Here is a 20,738-nt window from a genome sequence, read left to right on the forward strand (position 1 = left end):
TCTATGGACTGTGGAGGCCATCACGGTCATATTCAAGAAACCAGTTTGAGCCATTTGCACCCATCAGAAGATGGTTACACTCGGGTCATAAAGGGATGGAGATGGTCAGCAACAATACTCAAGACAGACTGTAGCATTTAAACGATGCTCAATTGGTACTAACAGCCCCAAAGCCTGTCATCAAAAATATCCCACTGAACCACTGATGGAAGGCAGGATTGATCCATGATGATGTTTACAGCATTTTCTGACCCTACCACCAAAAATCTGAGACCTTTGCATTCTTCTATTGTCCAATTTTGGCGAGTCTATGCAAATTTAGCCTGTTTTCCTGTTGTTAGCTGGCAGGAATGGCACCCAGTGTGGTCTCCTGGTGCTGTAGTCCATGTGTTTCAAGGGTTGATATCTTGTGCATTCAGACACACTCTTCTGCATACCTTGGGGGTGATGAGTGAGTTTGTGAGTGACAGAGTCTGTCTCAAGTTCAGAGGAGAGTGGCCAAACTACCTTTCTCCTGTGAACTCTGATGTCAAACAGGCATTTTGATCCAGAGAACTATTGCCCACAGTATATTTTCTCAATTTCATACCCTTCTCTGTAAACCGTAGAGAATGTTGTGTGGAAACTTCCCAGGAGATCAGCATTTTCTGCTGGTATTAAAGTTAAGACCATAGCACACCCACTTTCCATTTTTTGTTTCCCTTTTAATTATGGCTTGAAATCCAAGCAACTTTGTGCATCTCCAAACATTCATAAGATTTAATTTCAGCAAGGAATAATTTCATTATCCTTAACAATGTTCACTATGGTGCTCTGTCTAGAATGGCTGCCTATGCTTGCATTTAGTAGCTTTGAGTTTGAATTCAGTGACAATTATACTTTTAAGTACCATAAAGCTACAAATAATCCTCTTTCAGGGGAAGGGGGGGGGGGAAAAAAAAAAAAAAAAAAAAAAAGCAGATTCAGGGTTTTGCTAGCGATTTTAAGATAACAGTGGTGGGCTACATATACAGTAATGATTCCAAAATCTCACAGTAAACTACCGAGAGCTTAAAATATTTACTATGTAGAAACAGTGGTGTAGGAAGGAAGCAATTTCAGGCACAATGAGATTTTCTGCCATTTTTTCCATTTATTTCCTCCTTACCATTCCCTCCTTACTCTCCAACAATTATAATGACGAACTGTGCCGGCAGCAGTACAAGTTACTGAATTTGTGGGATGTCATCCTCAACAGAGCTGTGTGTCTGCAGAGTAAAAGAACAATGACAACACATGTGAATCCACTGATATTGGATTGGGGGGGGAAAAAGAAAATATTGTAGAATTTTGAAAGCATGTCTTCAAATACCAAGTGCCATTGACCATTCACCAATTTATCTTTTCTTCTTGTATTGCTCTCACACGGAAAAAAAAAAAAAAAAAAAAAAATCTGTGAAAACCCATCAATGAACCAAATATTAATGTAAAGTATGAACGTCTTTTTGTAAAGTACATCGATCCCTACTGCTGTCTTTCCATTAGCATTACAAAGGACATAAATCCCAGTTGGATACACACCAACACACCCACACACAAGGAGCCAATTAGGTTCAACTGTTCGCTTAATGTGTCATACTGTCACATCACTGTGCAGCAATATTGGGATCAAGGGTGCTCTAATGTCATCGATGGTCAACGCTGGGATTCTCTCACACTACCACTCGTCTTTACCTTGGGGAACAATATTCCTGCTTCTTACCAGATGTCAACAAGAACAATTATCAAGAATAATTCAACAAATGTTAACAAGAACTGTCCAAGACTGTAGCTCAACCAAGGCTAAAAACTACTGCCAAACCATGAATGATTTGAGTCCCGGAAAGATATCTGGATGACTTGTGTTTCAATTTTCTTTAAAACAACAAAAAACAACACGCGTCTTCTAATCTTTCCTGTATCAATTTGATGTGATCCAATATGACTAATTTTATCTCATCCCTAAAGATTTCTTCCCAAAAATTCCTAGATTCAAATCCAAATATGGATCAACTCCAAAAGTAGATCAATACATGAAACTAATAACAAAACCTGGAAAATGAAATGGGGGAATTAAAACAAACAGAACAGCATTTCTCTCGATTTCTCCAACTGTATTTCTAGTTACTTACTAGTAACTAGTAATACTTTCTCTTGTGACTCTTAATCACAGTAGTATAACATCACAAAACATATTTTTTCTCCAATAGTGACTTTTTTGGATCGTCAGTGATACAATTCCCTGCTGATTGGGCATCTCAGAAGTATCATTTTACATTGTCTAAAGGGAGCAAAATGACTCAGACAAGTAAGAAATACCACACAGAGACTCAAGTCACTTGCAGCTTAGGTTATGTTTTGAATTTGCCCAAGTCTGTATTAGTGAGCTTGACCAAATAAACTGGCTTCCTGAATCCAAAAAAAAAAAAAAAAACTAACATCAACAAGAAGAGTTAATTCTTAAGAAATAGCCGAAGCAAGTCGTGAGGCTGTATTTTAAAGTACCTACAGATGAGAACAAAGAAATAGACTTAGTACTAATGTACTTCCTAAATTTATACAATCACAGGTACTTTATATCCAATAAGAGAATACATCTGAATGCATGATTTAATATAAACTGTCAACAAAGTAATTCTAGGAGATGAATGAACCATTTAAGAAAGTTCATTCCTCTCTTTATTTAATAGAGCTACAGAATTCACAAAAACATACTGAAACCAGGCAGTCTCACAGACCATTGATGAGATTTGGAGACAGATGCAGTGCTCTCTGTCTTATTGCTTTGCTGTTGCTCTTTTCAGTAAAAGAAAGGAAAAGGTAGTTGTGCTAATAAGTTCAGTTCCATCCATCGGTTACACATGGTACGACAAGGGTTGCTCCTTTGTGTGCCCCAACGTCACTCTGCTTCCCAATTACGACGCTTACACACATACCCACACCGACACCCACACATGCATACACTCATTTATATTCAGGAAGAATTTTAAATGCTCTTCATTAAATTACTAAAAGATGGACCAACTCTTAAATCCAAAAGTGATCTTCTCACCTTTTACACATTGTTATCTATACATTAAAGAGCACAGATATTATACAGCGAGGGCTGAAAATTACCCATCTCACTCGGTAAAGTGCCAAACCGCAGCCCTGATAATAAGAATGGAAATGCAGGTAGCACTAACAGATAAAAACACTGTTGGTCAGACTAAGCATTAACAGCAAGGATACATAAACCTTTAAAAGAGAAATGTCAGAGAAATAAAGGACAGGTAAACAAGCATCGGTCTATTCTTTCAAACTATATTCGCTCTCATTTTTAGATCATTTGCATAAAAGTTGAATGTTTCATTTGTAACAAGTATGGTTTGTTAATGTAGCTTCAATAAATTTTATGGCGTTTTCTCTTTCAAAAAAAAGATATGACATTCAAAATGCTAAAATTTCAAAAGTTTCAACTTAAATGTAATTTTGAGCTGACATTTTCAGTATTTACTTGGAGGAACCCCAGTCGAGATAGTGGTGGGCGCTGGGTGCCTGCAGACGAACATCTCTGTTTGTCTCCTGACACCTAAATGCCAACCTCTATCCTTGCACCACTGAAGTGGAAGAGACTGCAAAGTTGCAGCCAAAAGCTGATACCACCCAGCTGGAAATGTGTCATATCATCTATATTAATCAGCCAGCATCCTGATTTGAGATCAGTTCATTACCTGCACAAGGGAGCTCACGGAAAGTTGGCACTGGCAGAATCAAATCCAAATTCCCATGAAACTATTAAGATAACAGCTGCAAAATAACTGCTGGTGTTAGTAAAGGTGACAAAACCTTGTGAGTCACCCTCCAAATCTAAGCCTTTCTAATTTGTGTTAAGGTTACAAGTGTTCCCCTTAGTATTCTCTGCAGCACTGAGCCTTTTGGAGGGTCATCAGATGTTGCTTGGTACCACAGTCAGTTCTGAAAACAGGAAATGCCAGGCAGATAAAGCTGCTAGACTACCACAAACACACATTCACATACAAACACACTCTCTCACACACAGACACACACACACACACTGACATTTCAGATCTTCACAGTAAATCTGGGACCGTAACCAACAGTTATGCTCTGAATTGAAGCTTCCCTAATTCATCTCCTTCTCTTTCACTATCTCTGAGAACACTCCTGCCACTATCAAACTTTTAGCACTAAAACTCAGCTTCCTCGCCTGTTCTGCCATTTGAAATTACTCACGTTAACCATTTCAAATGTTTTGTCTTTTGTCTAAATGGCCTTTGTTGAAGAATGCCTTTGGTGAAGACCCCCTCTGAGATTATCACTCTCTCTAATGAAGTCATTTGTGTCAGGCAGGCACATTCCAATCTCTAAACAGCCAATCAAAAGCACCAGAGAGACTTTCTCTGCTCTGGCAGATGCCAGGATGGTGGCAACAGTAGACAGCGATGGACTTAGAGATGGAGGCAGATAAAAAAAGAAAAAAGAAAAAAAAGAATGACAAGCCTAAAAAACAACATAAGACAGCACCCATTAAAGAAAGAAAGAAAAACGTTAAATATATAAACATAATAAATATGTAAAAAGTTATTTAAGATGGTAATGAATGGGGAAAGAGATGGATATAAATGGAAGCATACATGCAGACACAAAATGAGTAAGGGAGAAAGAAAGCAAGGAATGTCTTTAAAGACAAAAACTAACACAAACACAAAATCCAGATGTCAAAACAAATTAGATTTCAGTCTCTGTAACTTTGGATAAGCAGGCTGGACATGTCTGGATGAGCCATTTTCTTCATATTTGCAAAAAGAATTTTCAAACACAAATATTTCATTGCAGTTTTCACAGTGAGATCTCATTAACTACATAACTAGAGCCATGATGATTCCCACAAGAGTTGCTACCAAAGTAAAATAAAAATTAAAAAGTACTCTGGTTTCTAGTCCGGTCACTTTTTGTCGATAAAATATCTCGAACAACTTTTGTGCCCTTACCCAGAGATATCTGTGAAAGGAACAAAATCAGACACAGTGAAGAATGAAAGATGTAACAATAGAAGAAAAACGAAAGTGGTGCTGGACAATAAACAAGCATGAACCTGTCCAGTCATACAGTATGTGAACAGTATTGTACTGGTTGGTATTAAAGTGAACTGGGCTATCTGTTGGTATGCAGTCAGTCAGATCATTGGCATCTTACCATTTGCCAGTCAGTACACTAATTAGATAGGCTGAAGTTTTTTTCGTAGTTATATTCAAGTACATTTTGCTGATTGTTAACTTTAACAAGTAGTAAGATTTAGCTGAGATCAAAAAAAGAACAACACACTAGGACAATTTAATCTTCTATATTTGAGTTGAAGTAATGTGTAATCATCTCCAAGCAAGCAGAAAACAGGACTTCAGTGGGTATACAAATATATATCAAGCATTAAAGATATATCAGTGAAGTACACTGGTAAACTGCAAAAAGCATATTTGAAGAAAAAAATAAATAAATAAATAAATACTGGAGACCACCAATGCTACGCTTCAGCCTCCAATCAGGCAGACCTATTGATTTCAAAAATCTACGTCGCCGTGTTCTTCAGTTATCGCATTCACAAGATCGTCAGAAAACTTGACCTCTGACTCTGACTTTGAGGTCACTGAGATTCAAACCCAGATTTTTAGCTGGTACAACAACAGCATCAATCTTAAGCTCCTACATCTCTTTGTTCTCACATTCAAACTTAATTGTCCATGGCACCCACCCAGCATGGTGACGACAATACCCCATTGGCCTTGGTTTTGACCATTTTCAAGTCAATGACTGTAAGTCCCATTCCAATCAAGTGCACATGCTCAGAGAGTACACGTCACGTTCTGTATCATACAGACCAAAATTTATGTCAAGGATCATCACTGGTGATAAGAGCTAGGTCTTCAGGGATGACTCAGAAATCAAACACCAGTAGTTTAGTAAAACAGACCACATCACCCAAGCCTGAAGGATGCACATCAGCTCAAGCAGTGCAGCAAGGAGCATGCTGTGCTACAGTTAGACTGTCAATGGGGAGTTCTACTTTAAACATCCTGAGGTGTGTGAGTGAGGACATTTGGTGAAAACAACCTGAACTGCTTGGCTTGATACTGTGCCATCATAACATTGTGAAAGTTTTCTAGCCACCCTAGCACAACAGCTGCTCACCACCTCCCCTACTCAGCATATCTTGCTGCCTTTCCATTCTTTCCCTAGTCTATAAAGAAACTCAAATGAAGAGGTCAGTATTTCAACATAGCAGAAAAAACTCCATATGCTCAGCAAATGCCAACATGCATAAGTGTATCAAAAAAAGTAAATGAAAAATACAGTAGTGGCTCAAATGCGCAAGAAAAATACAGCTATTACTGGATATCTTAAAAAAAATAAAAAAATAAAAAAATATTATGGAGTGAATATCATGCACCCATACCAGTTACAGGTATTAGTTCTCATCTGTTTCGGGAGGTTTCTTTGAACTCCAATCATGAACTGAGAGTTCAACGAAACTCTGTTTGCATTTATGTAGATCAAGTTTAAACAATCATACAAGGCACACTGAGCAAATTAGTTTGCATCAGAGTACAGCACTGCATTAGCAGTGAGAGTCCACCTCGTGTCTCTGAGAGATGGTTTTCTTGCACGACTGACAGCTAACTGTTATGAGAAAAACAAGAAAACACAAGACAGCCAGCTACAAATCAAAAAAGGAAGGAAAATAAAGGGCAAGAAAGAAAGCAAACGAGAAAGCGAGAAAGAAATAAAATGAAGATACAGGACATACTATAAAGCCAGGCTTATTCAAGAGTCAAGGCATGCGTGCCCTATCAAAAGGAACCCTACCAGAGGAAAAATATAAATAAAACACAATCATTAACCAGCTCTGCCACACTTAACAAGGAGCTCAGAGAGATGAGGGAGGAGGCATAAGTGTAGGGAGCCGCAGGGTTACCGCAGCAACTGAAATTAGAACCTAGGATAACAAGAGAAATGAGAATGTGTGGGATGACCCAGGTGAGGCAGACCAAGAGGGGGAACAGACAGAAGATGAGAGGCAAAGAAAGAAAAAGATTTAGAGACAGAATAACAGATCCACCTTCATTTTGTTGAGCAACCCTTACATAACAATATAATAAATTAAATGCTGGTAGGTGTTGTCATTTAAAATCTTAAAGCGATGTCAGCACCTTATTCCTCTGATGCATCAGACAACGATAAATATGCTCTCCTGTAGTGTGACGTTATCATCATTTTTTTCATAATTGTACATGTTTACATATAGCTGAAGAGTTATATAACTGTGTGGAAACTGATGCTATAAATAGCGTATGATAAATTATTATAACTTTGACTTCCAGTTATTAATTAAGTCAGTTTTATTTGTATGGCCCATAGTCACAATGATTCTCAAAGGATTTCTCAATACCCACACTATAAAAATGCATTAAAAAAATGCCTTAAAAACTCAGGCCCTCATTGGAAATGAGGCAAATCTCCAACCAACACGAGAAAACTGGCAGCAAAGGTGACACTAAGAGGATCACAAGGGGCCACAGCCACCAGTTTCTCACTGGCTGTGCTCACGGCTAATGTGAAACTGATGCTGGCTGGTGACATTCATTCACTAAAATCTCAAACTTGACAGTCCAAGTGCTAGACGCTCTGCCCCAGAAACAGCATCACCAGCCCATTCCTAGACCAAAAAAAAAAAAATTAATTTGTGACAGTGTATACCAGATAATCAAGTGAATGGTTACAGAGTAATGTTATCTGGGTAAACGGTAACGTACAATCTTGACACATTATGGCAGTTATCACAATATGTACAGTAAGTTTAAACCAAGTTAGGAGAAACATCAATACGAAATAACGCTCTCCTATTACAGTTCACTGGGAGCACTGGGAGAAAGAAGCACTCCGATCTTCCTCTTCATTTGACAACAGCAACAATGCCATTTTAAATATGTATACGATAAAACACACACACACACACACTTTATATCTATCTACCTACAAAAACAATGACTGTGATAAATGTACATAAAAGAATCAAAGGCAGTGAATTGTAAAATCACTTTGTTTTGTTTTTTTCAAAAGCACGTATGCTCATTTGAAATTTGATACCAGCAATGTGATGCAAAAAAGTTGGTACAGAAGCATGTTTGCCACTATGTTGCATCATCTTTCCTTTTACCGAGACTGTTAGACTGTTGGGAAGTGAGGAGACCACTTGGGAAAGCAAGATGTTTTCCCATTGTTGTTTGAGTCAGAATTCAGCTGCTCACCAGTCTGGCGCCTTCTTTGTTGTAGTTTCCATTTCATAATGAGCTAAAATGTATTCGATGAGTAACAAGTCTGGACTGCAGGGATGGCTGCAACGTGGCTGAGCAGCAACTACAGGGCATTAATGCAGAATATCATTTGGCCTTGTCATGCTAAAAAAGCTAATTATTTTGACGTGGAAGCTGGATCACAGCATGTGCTGCTGTAGAACCTGCATAATATTTATATTATATATACACACTCAGCATTAATGGTGCCTTCACAAATGTGAAAGTTATAAGCATATATTTTTTCCATTTTTTTTTTTTACCTGTGATTTGTTCTTTTCACAATAGTTTTACTTTGCCTGTAGAGGCAACAATGTGTTCCCAAACATATTGTTTTTAACATTCCTGTCTTGCCCATGCACAGATTTTCACAACAGAACAGAGTCAGATTTTAATGCAGCATTGTCTGGGGGCCCAAGAAACATGCTTATTCAGCATTGGCTTTCATCCTTGTCCTATAGCATACAGACATTTCTCTTGCTCTTCTGGATCTTTTAAATTTCAATTCTAATTTTATTTACCTAGCACCAACTCAAAACAACAGCTACTCCGAGGTGCTTTAAATTGCAAGACTCTACAATATTAGAAAGCAAACCCCTCAACAATCACACAACCCAATTGCTACACACTTAGCAACAGTGGGAAGGACGAACTCCCCAAGAGGAAAAAGCAAGTTCGGGGAGGAGTCTTAATCTTTCAAAACTGATGGGGGTGAGGGGAAAGATTAAAGAAGAAGAGGAAGGAGAAAAAAAAAAAAGGTAGAGAAAATTTGATGGCATTCAATAAATGAAATGTCATGCAGTAGAATAATAAAGAAATGCTCAGTGCATCAGTCATTTAATTATATTACATGCAGCAGATGAACTAACCTCCATTTTTAGTAACTTTACAGAGTGTATAAATGAAAAGGGTACATCGGTATACAATTCCAGTATTGATGTAGTTTTCAGCAAAGCTATATACATAATCAAGGCATAACAGAATTACTTTAATTCAGTGATAGATTTGGATTTCAGTGTGCCACCATGAGATTTTTAGAGCCCCCTTGTGAAGCATTAAAACATTTCTAGAGTCAACACTGCTTACAGGAGATACTTGCCTCTAAACAAATATGCAACATAATGATCTGTATAATACTGATAGAATTTAAGGAAATCATCTAAGCACAACTGACAGTTATGAATTTAGCTGTGAGCCTTTATCTAGCACCTTTGTTAGTCTGCTTGGAAGTTGCCAAGAGACTGATAATGCCAACTGGAGGCTGGCAGTTTATAAGGTCTGAGTGTTAAGACCTTAAATGCCAATATTTGTCCCAAGGGACGGAATAATTAAGGCGTAAAGATTTAAAAGGCTTGTCACATATGGCTGGCCAGCTGTCACATCTGTCTATTCATATTCATACCGGTAACAACTGGGCCTATACTAAAGCAGCAACAGAGGATGTAATGGCTGAGCATTAAATGTCAGCAGACTGAGCTACAGTATAACTAAAGACTTCCACAAGAAAGCACCCTGAATGAGTAGAAGCCTGGCATTTAAAACAATTCACAAGCCCCACTTCTCATTTTAGACATTCACTCCCAAGTGGAGTGTTTCAAAAAGATCTATTCCCTATGGCTATACTGCACACATTCCCAGTTTTCAGTGTTACGGGAAGCAGCACTTCAGAACCAGCAGAGGGGGCACATTATTGCAGCCTCAAGTAACTCAGTAGCAAGATGTAAGAGATTGGCAAGTTTCACTTTTTACAGCATCAGCCAGACAATCTCTCAACTGAGTGATTTCTAGGTGCAAATACCTGAAAAATATCTGCAACGCCATAAACCACTGAGCTTGCTTGTCCCAGCAGCACACTTTCAGCTATTAAATTAAACCATGTAAATGCACCCTTTTTTTGCATGCAACCTCTTGCTTCGACTTCCTACCTTCATCATGGTTTCTTCCAAAGATAACCATAAACTTAAAAAAGTAATCTTACTTGAATTGTATAAACTATCATAGTCTTTCATTTATCGTTACCGTGCAGGACGAATCTGAAACCTTCTTTGCCGTTTAGGTATGATTTCTTGCTAGTCAGACATCAAACTGCATGCTGAGGCAAGAGAAAAAGAGAATTTCTATGTCTGGATGATGAAGGCGTGACTTTATGGCCTTTATGAACTTCAGACAGCTTGTTTTGGTCCAAATCATAGAACAAGTTGTTTCTTTGTTGCATTTATAGAATGGTTACTTTATGATAACCATAGATAATTTTCAATTCAGCCATAATTTATCAACAAAAGCCATGTGGGAGGCAAATTATTCAAAACAAATCCAATTCTAGTCCATGTCACTTTAGCTGAGCTTTGTGGGCTTGAAGTCTTGGATCTCTGTTTATACTGAGTTTTAACACTTTTCTTGTGCTCTTTCAGAGTTTAGAAATACCCATGAATTGGAAAAGGCCTTTTATTGCATCTCCAGTCCACATTTGCCCTTTTTTCATTTTGTTATGCTTGGCTTTTCAAGCATGAGTAAGTACAGGCTATCAGATGGCAACATTCTCCTTATAGCTATAAAACTGCAGTTCAGGGTCACGTCTTGTAAATGAAGGTCCAACTCTTGAAAATCTGTGTTTCTGCTCACTTGAAGTCTATTTTCAGGCCTCTTGGTATGTTTGTAACGCTTTCACTTGACTTTAAAATATTTTGAAAAATGAACAAAAGAAGTTTGCAATAAGTTGCATAAATGGTGCAATCATAAAATTCTGAGACTCCATCATACCAGAATAAAATCTTTCCACTCTCCCCTTCAAGATTAAGATCTTCTAGTCTGAATCCAGCTCCAATGCTAATTTTAGATTCCTATGTTGCAGTTCCCTTGTACATCTCCGATTTCAATTTGGACCCAAATAAGCCCAAATTTGACTGAGGATCATCAATGCTGATAAGAGAGGAATTTTACATTGGGTTTGGAAGCTGTACACCTCAACGGTGGAACTTCCAGTCAGAAGCATAACCAGGACCACTTCACTAAGTTTTTGAACCACGAACTTTTCTCACTTTGCCTTTACATTATTATCTACATATAATTTCAGTCAGTCTGCAGCTATGAGTGCAACTCGTCTGCTCATCGAAAAGTAACAAACACACAAACCTGAGTTACTAATGTTTGTAGCAGACAGTTTACTCTAAAATGTGCTAAATTTAACACCAAAACCCATATCTTACATAACTTGCTGAAAAACCTAGAATGATGTGTGGTTTAACGGACATGGCACACTAATAGTATCTTCACAAAGACATGGATGGCTCGGGATCTCACATGAATAATGTTTTGTGTTCCTTTGTACATTTCAGCTATTTCAGCAATAATTACAATATTATATGTAATAAAAACACACTCTGGATAAATCATGCACTCTACCCGAGTCCCACACCACAGGACTGCATACAGTGCTCAGCAATTTCTAGCAGAAGAGTTCACCCTTGTGTCATAAACGTATTGATTCTTATGCAGTTTCTTTTAATTTATCTGAACAGTTTTCAGATAAAAGCAATGTCTAGAACCTGTAGTACTTTTAGTACGTTATTCACAATCTCAGTTTTGAGCAATAAATTTGCACTGCTCTTGGTCATTAATGGAATTAACTAGCTCTGTTTGTTTATAAATGTCTAGATTGTAAACTTATACATTTATTTCGTATTTTGAGATTCTGCATGGTCTGCTGGTGGTGAGTTCCCCACTGGCTCCTATACAGCACTACAGGTCTGTAGTAGATAGATTTGCAACAGATATCACATTTATCACAGCTAGTCTCTATATCAAGCCTGTTCAAATGGCGGCCCAGAAGCAACCTGAGAGTGGCCCTGCCTGTGGTCCTGGCAGAAACAGAGAAAACGCAAAAAATTAATCAATTAATTTAAAAAAATTAAAAATTCCTACAGCGTAGTGTAGACTGAATGTTGCTAGTAGCCTAGCAATATTTAACCCACAATGCACCGTAATGTAAATATATTCAACTATCATTGTAATGCATGATGCGACAACAGCATGTCTTTCTCAGTCCAAAAGCGTAAATTGACAATGAAAACCGTCGGTTTAACCCTGGCTGGACTGACAAATCCAAATGCCAAACCAATGTGTTTAGTTTGGAGTGAGTGTGTTGCAGTACTTACGAAGGCACCACAATGACAAACACCAGACTTTCTACACAAACTTTCCAGAGCGATCTCAGGAGAGGGCTGCAAAAGTACAGTTTAATTGCGAGTTTAATAATCTTACAACCGGAGTTGTACTACCATGGTGAGGGTCCTGTACAGCCCAAGAGAGAGCTGCAGCAGCTTCCCTTCGTGTTTGCTTCTTGGCAAAGAAGAACAGCCTTTCACAGATTCTGAAACAGTGAAATACTGCATGCTGGCCGTGGTGGATGCGGTGATAAGTGACAAAAAAATTAAAGTGTGACATCTGCTATTAAAAACGTACCCCTGTCAGACAGTTCAAATATTCGTCGAGTTGAAGTTCTGTGAAGTTCTGGCGTCAGACGAGTTTGAAATGCTGTTAGATGACCTGAAGAAAACTGATTTAATGTCTATAGCAGGAGATGGGTTCACAGACAGAACTGATAATGCACAGTTGTACCTATATGTCCGTTTTTTGGATGGAAAATTGCTCTGCTTACTACTGTTAGAGGGACACACAGCTGGCGAAATAATGTTTGAGAAGATTTCAGCTCTTTTTGAGGAAAATGGTCTGGATATGAAGCGTGTCTGTATACTGTATACTCGGTGTGCATTCTTGAGAGGTCACCACATTTACAGGGGGAAAAGGAATAAAAAAATTACTTGTTTTTCAATACAGTTGTGTGGGTTTGAAATTGATCATGATCTGCTGCTTACTGGCTGCAAAAAAATCTGGCCCAACTAACTTCTTAGTTGAATAGCCATGCTCTATATTATTGTAAATAGACTGAAGGAATCAAAAACAGATGCAACTGAAAATCAATAGCAGATTAAACTGATGAAACAGCAATGAGACAGTCAAAGAAGGCAACTGACTATAAGTGGATCCAGAACTGCTCCCTGCCTTTGAAGCGACCATTTAAAGACAAGGACATGACAAGGTGCTTGCACATGGTCAAAAAAAAAAGCTTTGGTCGCACCATGGTCAGCTACTGCAGCCCAATAGAGCCATTTAGTGTAATTAATTCAAACGATGGCACATGATAGCATTTTCACATGCTAGTATGTCATCATACTAGCTCACCATTGTATATAGATAGAGAAATAGAAAACACAGGAGCCTTTTGGCTAGACTAACATTTCTTTAACCCAACTCACCACATAAGCCTTCGTTTTAATCCTCTTCACTTGAATAACATTAAAATGTTGTGTGCATCACAGAAACACAAGTAGTGGCCATAAAGAGACTACCAGAAGGAACCTTAAAATAGCAAAAATAAAAAGCAGCAATGCTGAAGGTATGAAACACATGAGTAGATGAACTCTAAGGGGAGATCAGCTAAATTTAACTTTAGAAAGGTGTTTTATACTCATAGGCAAAGTCCCAGACCTTTATGATGGCACCTGATACAATACAACAGACCTCAGCTGTTTTCACACATAAACTCAAATGCTGGGAGAATTGGTTCATGGCTTTGTTTAAATTTGCCTTTTCCAATATGTACTAGACAACATGTTATGTGCCACATATTGTAGTACATTCTCACTACATTTGCTCTAGCCAGAATGCTTCTGATGCATTCTCACTACAGGAAATACTCAAATTTGTGTGACAGAGATGCCACGATATAAATCACTTGATGTAAATTTGAGACAATTATGTGGTTTTTCTAACAAGATCCATCAAACAGACATTGTACTAAGGAGCTGGCAAGTTAAAAGTCTGTTTACTCCAAGATCCCAATATGTTGGACATTTGCACCTGTCAATTTCCAGTGAAGTGGGTTTTTTTGTTTTGTTTTTTTAAGGTAACTGTGTACTAAGTATATTCCCGGGATCTTTGTTATATCCTGGGTTTGTAGACGATCATGTAACTGTAACTTCGGTCTTCGGTCGTTGCTGTGCTTTTTGGAAGTCGAATTTCCCAGAGGAACCCACCCGAGGGATTAATAAAGTTCTATCTTATCTTATCTTATCTTATGTGTTGGAAAAAGCTTGTGGGTGGCAGGAAGCTGCTGACAGAAGTGAGTGACAGGTCAGGTGAGTGCTGTGGTCTGTTCAGGCATGCAGATCCAGCTCCTCTGAGTGATCTGAAGTGGCTTCAATTAACTGAAGCAGCCAAGTGTAAGGAAGGGGACTGGGGAGCATGGGCCCCAGACAAGCCTCCTGACAGATTTGGGAGGGGGGGTGGGGATAAGATGAGTGGAGGCTTCTGACAGGTCCTCTAATACCCCACGAATTCCAACCTTTCTCCATCTCCTCTTAGCTAATTACTAAGTATCCATATGGAGACACGTGTCACTGTGATCACAGCAAATTGGCTGTAACTACAGGGTCAGCAAAGACCGTTATTCACTTATATATAAACACAAGAATACACACAGAATCCAACCATCTAATTTTGCAAGAAAACCGAACACACACAATACTTTTCTTCATCTCCAATACTAAAACTATTTTTAGTTTCATGGGAGAACTGAAGTTACCACCGAGAAATCTAATATCACCGGCACTGCTTCATAACCATCTGAAAAACCACATTCATGTTGATTTTTCATGATGCTCTTTCTATGTGATAATACAGAAAGGAGGTGATTAAAATATCCCAGCATTTCTCAACAAATCCTACACAGAGATTTAATTTTCATGGGTATACACAGCAACACTGATGTCAAGAGACACTGCCAAATGAAATGTTAAATAAAAAAAAAATACTCTGAAATTCACTTCTGAATGTATGAAAGTAAACCACACACCAAACATGTGGGAAGAAAGAGAAAAGGTTTGAACTGTATCTTGGAATTTCTTTTGTATTAATGTCAACACCAACCTTTGCTTTGAGTTTAAACCCAAAGTAAAAAAATAAATAAACGTCTTATCTTATATGTGATGAAGGAGTGGAGAAGCAGACTGATCTGTACACTAGTAGGGCAAATTAATGTATTTATCATTTACCATTTCGTCATCTCAGCAAATACAAAACAAATATCTCATAGCCTCTAAATGGAAAGAGACTGCTACTTTACACTATTTTCACCAAGCTTTTCCCCCCCCTTCCTTTCTTCCCGTCTTGCTGTTCTTGCTAGTTTTACACTACCTAATTAAGAAGTTTGGTGGGGGAAGCATGAAACACACAGGACCACATACTTTACCCTCAAGGATTTATTTTATTGTTCCTCTGTTTTTTTTGGTCTCCAATGTTGGCACATCCTCTATACCTCCACCCTTATTTTCCCTTCTAAAAACCCAAGCTTTTCCTTTTTTCACCTTTTCGGTCTTTTATTAGAACTGGGTCCAAATTCTGCTTATAAATGACAGATGAATACTACCTGAAATGTCTTATCGAGCTGCCATTTATATGATCAAGTGTCTGCTGCTGTCTCTATTCTCTTGCTATTTGGTATTCCTTCACTGGCAGCCTTTAGATCTTCTTTCACCTTCATGCTTTTTGAAGGTTTGTGTTTTCTATCCAAACCAAGCTTATTTCTTATGCTGGACCATCCACTTCCTCTTACCCATAATTTGATTCAAAGTTAGCCTTATGAGAATACTGTAGGTGTTGGTTTCTTAAACAGCTAAACAAATGTAGCTTACTTTAGAAGAAATGACTAATTTTTTTCAAGCTAAAACCTGTTTGGAGGGAAAAAATAAAAAATAAAAACACGCTTGAAGACAACTGAAGTTGTTCAGAAGTCAAAAAGGCAGCATTTCAAACTTAAATGAATGTGAAATTGTCTGCTTTGAAAAATGAGTACAGAACACATGAACACAAAGACTCCAATACTTAAACAGTTGTTAAAAGTTAGCTAAAAACACTTGGTTTAATAGTGCTGTCATCAGCTTGAGATCAAAAGTGGTCATTTTAATGTTTTATCGTCATAGACTAAAATTGCCTCTAACAATCGCTCTTCTCCACTTCTCCTCTCCCCACCCACGGCAGATTTGCAATTTCCCAATATTGGTACAGACCGATGCCCCCCCTTCCCTCCCCCAGATCCACACCTCATTTGGTACTCACCTAGATCAAAGTACCTCGCACATCTGTTCCGCTTGCAACTGCCATAACTAGCCAGCTGGACTCTCTCCGTCAGGTCTTGCTGTCTGTAGGTGTGTCAGTACTGCTCGTCTGTCCAAAGCCAGAGCTTCTTGGCAAGCTGCAAACACAAACAGCGAAAAGAATCAACAAGACTGTAGTTGTGAGAGTGAGCGTGGGTGTGAGCCAGTGCCTTATCATAGTCTTGCAAGAGACTCCTTGTCAAGTTGACTGTTTGTGTGTGCATCTGTTATGTAGGAGACTTGAATGCAGAGTATTCCTGAGATAGAGCGAGTGTGTGAGTGTGTGTGTGTGTGTGTGACAAGATATTACAAAAACACATGTTTTACAGAGACTGTAGTAAGGTTTACACAGCGAGGCGGAACAAAGCGGGACAGGGGCCCACCTTCCACAATTACACGCAGCTTTAAAATACTAATCCAAGCACAAACTGTATCTGGACTGTATCCAAACAGCAAACCAAAAAGCCACAGGTGTAAACAGAGCAATAAAGCAATGCAATCTCAATCCCACAAATGAAATAGTGCTGCTTATAGCAATAGCATTCAAAGCAGGATCACAGCAAAGCAGGCTTAATGCTTCCCTGATACTTTTTATGCTATATTTACAGTGGCCCATAAAAGTGGATAAAAATCTTTGTAGATAAAATTCACCACGTTAATGTGATGCATAAAGGGCCCACACAGAGCCCGATAGCAAAACAATCATCTGACAGAACAGACCCACGGTGGCTTCAACTCTGCAGTGTCATTAAAATCCTCCAAGTCTAATTCTCTTTCAAATACCACCTCTACCTAAATAAACATGACCAAGGACGCTTACTCATACTTCACATGCCTGCCAACCACAGATGAACAGGATTTCACAGAGCAGACTGGGTGTGTTTTGCCAACCATTACTGCAGAAAGGTCTGCAGATTGTGACAAAATGTCTCAAGCTAAACAGCCACAGTGATGCACTTTGTTCTCATAATAAAGCCAATCCATAAAGATGTCTGACATTTAACATGCAACTAGAGAAAGCTGTGTGATTTAAGTCAATTTACTTTGACACTTGGATCATAAAGAATAAAACAGGATTTTAAAACAGGCGTTGAATGACTTCAAACTACGGCAATCCAGGGAGTGACAAGTTGCCTCAGAGGTGTAATAAACTGCAACTCTAAGGCTAAACACTGACTTATATTTGGCTCAGAAATACTGCACCGAGAGTGTTACTTTTTATATTTTGGTGCTTTGTATTCACGACCGGTATTCAAACTGCCTGTGGGCTTTTACCTCAGAGAGAGAAAAGATGATCTGCATGAATGAATGAAATATCTTAAGATCCCTGTGTTTACACATATATACCAAGGAAATGTCAATCAGATGCAAAATACAAAGGTTGAGCCCTGAAAGAAATGTCAAAAAGGTAGACTGGCTCTGTGATGTGTGAATGGGACCAGCACCATTTGATCAATAGCTCACCTGAAATGAATACAAGATTCGTTCTTACCGACTCAAAACAGCAGATGTGGACTCCAACTCCATTTGTCACAAACTTGGATGAAACCGTTTCAGCTGATGAAGTGGAGATTGCCTAAGATAACACATTTTTAAATATTTGTTATTGGTTGCTTTCCATTTGTGATGTTTATTTGAGGCTCTTCAGAAGTGTTATGCTGAGTTGTTACCACAGGAAATTACATGAAGTATAACCTGAAACAACCCTGTCATGAGTATGTACAAACATAACGTTATGTGCCCTTCATGTTCTTCCTGGTTTTTTTGGTCTTGTATCATTTACCCTGCTCAAGTCAAGTGGTCAGCTCAAACAGGAAGCGATAACAATAGGCAGTACAACCAGCCATGCCACCAAGACATGTCAAGCTGACCCCAGCAATGCTGGGACACCATGAGACAGCAAGGGCTGTCTCAAAAAAAGAAAAAGAAAAGACTGAGGAGGGAGCTGACAGATGAGGAGGTGGAAAACAAAAAATACAAGACGGGAGAATAGAAAGCAAAAAAAAAAAAAAAAAAAAAAAAAAGTCGTCGACAAGACAGAAGAGGGAGAGGCAGGATGAAAGATAGGTCGATGTACCACAGGCTGATGAAACAGAGCGAGAAAGGCAAAGAGAGAAAGAAGCGGAACAGCAAGTCAGACAATAGTCAAACAGAGGAACAAAAAAAAGACACTAAAGGAATAGGAGACAAATTAAGGAGAGGGCATGGGGGGGGATGGGCAGAGACAGGGGGAGCCCAAATATAAAGACAATGTCAGATTCAATACTTCTCTTAAACGAGAGAAGAATTAAGGAGGAAGGAGAAAGAGTGGCTGTTCTATATCTCGCTGCTCCTGAAACCTGAAAAGACCAATACATAGAAAGGAACAAAACACCGGGGGGGGGGGGGGGGGGGGGGGGGGGGGGGGGTTTAGATCAAGCGCTTGACTGCATTCAAAAGAGCCACAGAGGGAGTATAAGTGACACAATTAAGAGCATAACTGTCATTACAGCCAATCAACCCAGTGCCACCCACATGGCCACTGAGCAACAGAACCATCATGAAGAGGGATGAAGGACTGCTTATTCCCCTTAGCAATGCAGCAACGACTGTTAATACTGACTAGCACACATACCTAAAAGCCCTAAAGGCCATTGCATCGTAATGCAACAGCAACACAAGACACGTGTACAAAATCGTTCCATCGAAACATGTTCTTGTCTCATTTGCATCTTGAGAGAAGAGCTGACATTTAAATATAATCCTGCTGACATGCAAACTAAGTGCAGCCAATTCCATAGCCCGCGTGTGCATTAGAAAAGGAAAAAAGAAACGACGTGTGAATCTGAAACCAATCACAGTTTGATGTATACTCTCACTCAATAAAATAAAAACCAAATTTAATGAGCTTTCAAGCTCCTCCACAGTGACATTTCCTCTCCCAATTCTCCATCTTTTACAACCATCATTCACCTTACCTCCATTTCTCTTTATCCCTGCTACTGCTTGCCTTTCCTCAACCCTCCCTCACTTAGTTTTTCATTTTAAACCCACTACTTTGCCTCCATCTTCTTCTCTCTCCATCCAAAACAACGGCCATTCCAGAAAGAGGGCCATCAATCTTCTTCAATGAGACCAGAGTGCGAGAGAGTGCCAAGGCTACAGCAGATTACTATCTCTGCTTACCTCCGCTCAACACTGGATAACATATAGAAGGAGAGAAAGGGCAAATGGAGAGTCAGGGAGGGTCGAGAGTGAGTCAAAGAAACCATGTTAGATAGAAGATGGACATTAGATCTTAAAAGCCTCAAAAAGATTTAAAATAATAATAAAAACCAACTTCCACTCCTGTCACCAGCAGAGGCTTGTCAAGAAAAGACACCCAGCAGCTGAAATTAAAACCTCTAATCCTAAGTGGCAACTCCAAACCTGATCCTTGATTTACTTCCACAGAGAGCTCTGCTTATGGAGAGACATGAGATACAGGTCTTCTGTTAGACTGAACATGAATCATACTCTGCATCCAAAACAGAGTTACAAATTTAGAATCAAAATATGTACTGTTACTGTAACTAATTTAGTTGTTAACTACGGTACCAACAGGTCATTACAGTTCAGTTTGAACGGGGAAGAAAAAGTGACGGTGCATGTATAGAAAGGAGGTGGGGGAACATGATGGAGCAAGCGCTGCTTAATTACTTAAACACTACACAGAAATTGTTGTTAGTGCATATGCGAATATTTCTGTGTGTTTCACAAAGTCCTGTAAGCCAATTATCCCGCCTGATGAGAATTCTGAAAGCAATGTGCGAATGTTTGTTTGACAAAGAACTGACACAATGGTGGAAAAGCCAGAGCTGTGACCTTGCAGCAGAGAGGGGTTTTTAACAAGCTGCCTCACTGCCCTGTGTGGTGCAGTGGCAATAATCTGCACACACACTGTGCATCACAGGTAAATCCAAGGCTGAGGACGTCCTTCTGAGGAAACCTTATGTGAGAAAAAGATTGGTTACATGGCAAAGTAGAGTTTTTGCATAGAAAATTCTGGGTATTTTTGTTGTTTTTTGTAATGCAGTGCAGCAAACGCTCAGTGAACTCTTATATTTATAAAACATGGCCTTCTCAAGCAGTCTGCAACCAAGGACGCAAGACCACCAGGCCAGCTCTGACAGCTACA

General features: G+C 39.0%; 1 protein-coding gene across 5 annotated transcripts in view; it reads right to left on the bottom strand.

The window, feature by feature from the left end:
• The window catches only part of spop (speckle type BTB/POZ protein), a 96,617-nt gene that overhangs the window by 64,644 nt on the left and 11,235 nt on the right, over positions 1–20,738 (bottom strand). For 2 of the 5 annotated variants that reach the window (XM_085271973.1, XM_085271975.1), the window contains exon 2: positions 16,545–16,680. The gene's annotated coding sequence lies outside the window, so the exon portion shown is untranslated. Of the gene's footprint in view, positions 1–1,147; positions 1,571–16,544; positions 16,681–18,074; positions 18,159–20,738 lie in introns of those variants that run through there. The other 3 variants (XM_085271977.1, XM_085271976.1, XM_085271974.1) reach the window with 2 other exon arrangements.

This window comes from Mchenga conophoros, linkage group LG4 (assembly GCF_057382185.1).
Source record: "Mchenga conophoros isolate Kocher_MC1m ecotype Shallow Benthic linkage group LG4, M_conophoros_male_GT1.1, whole genome shotgun sequence".
NCBI lineage: Eukaryota > Metazoa > Chordata > Actinopteri > Cichliformes > Cichlidae > Mchenga > Mchenga conophoros.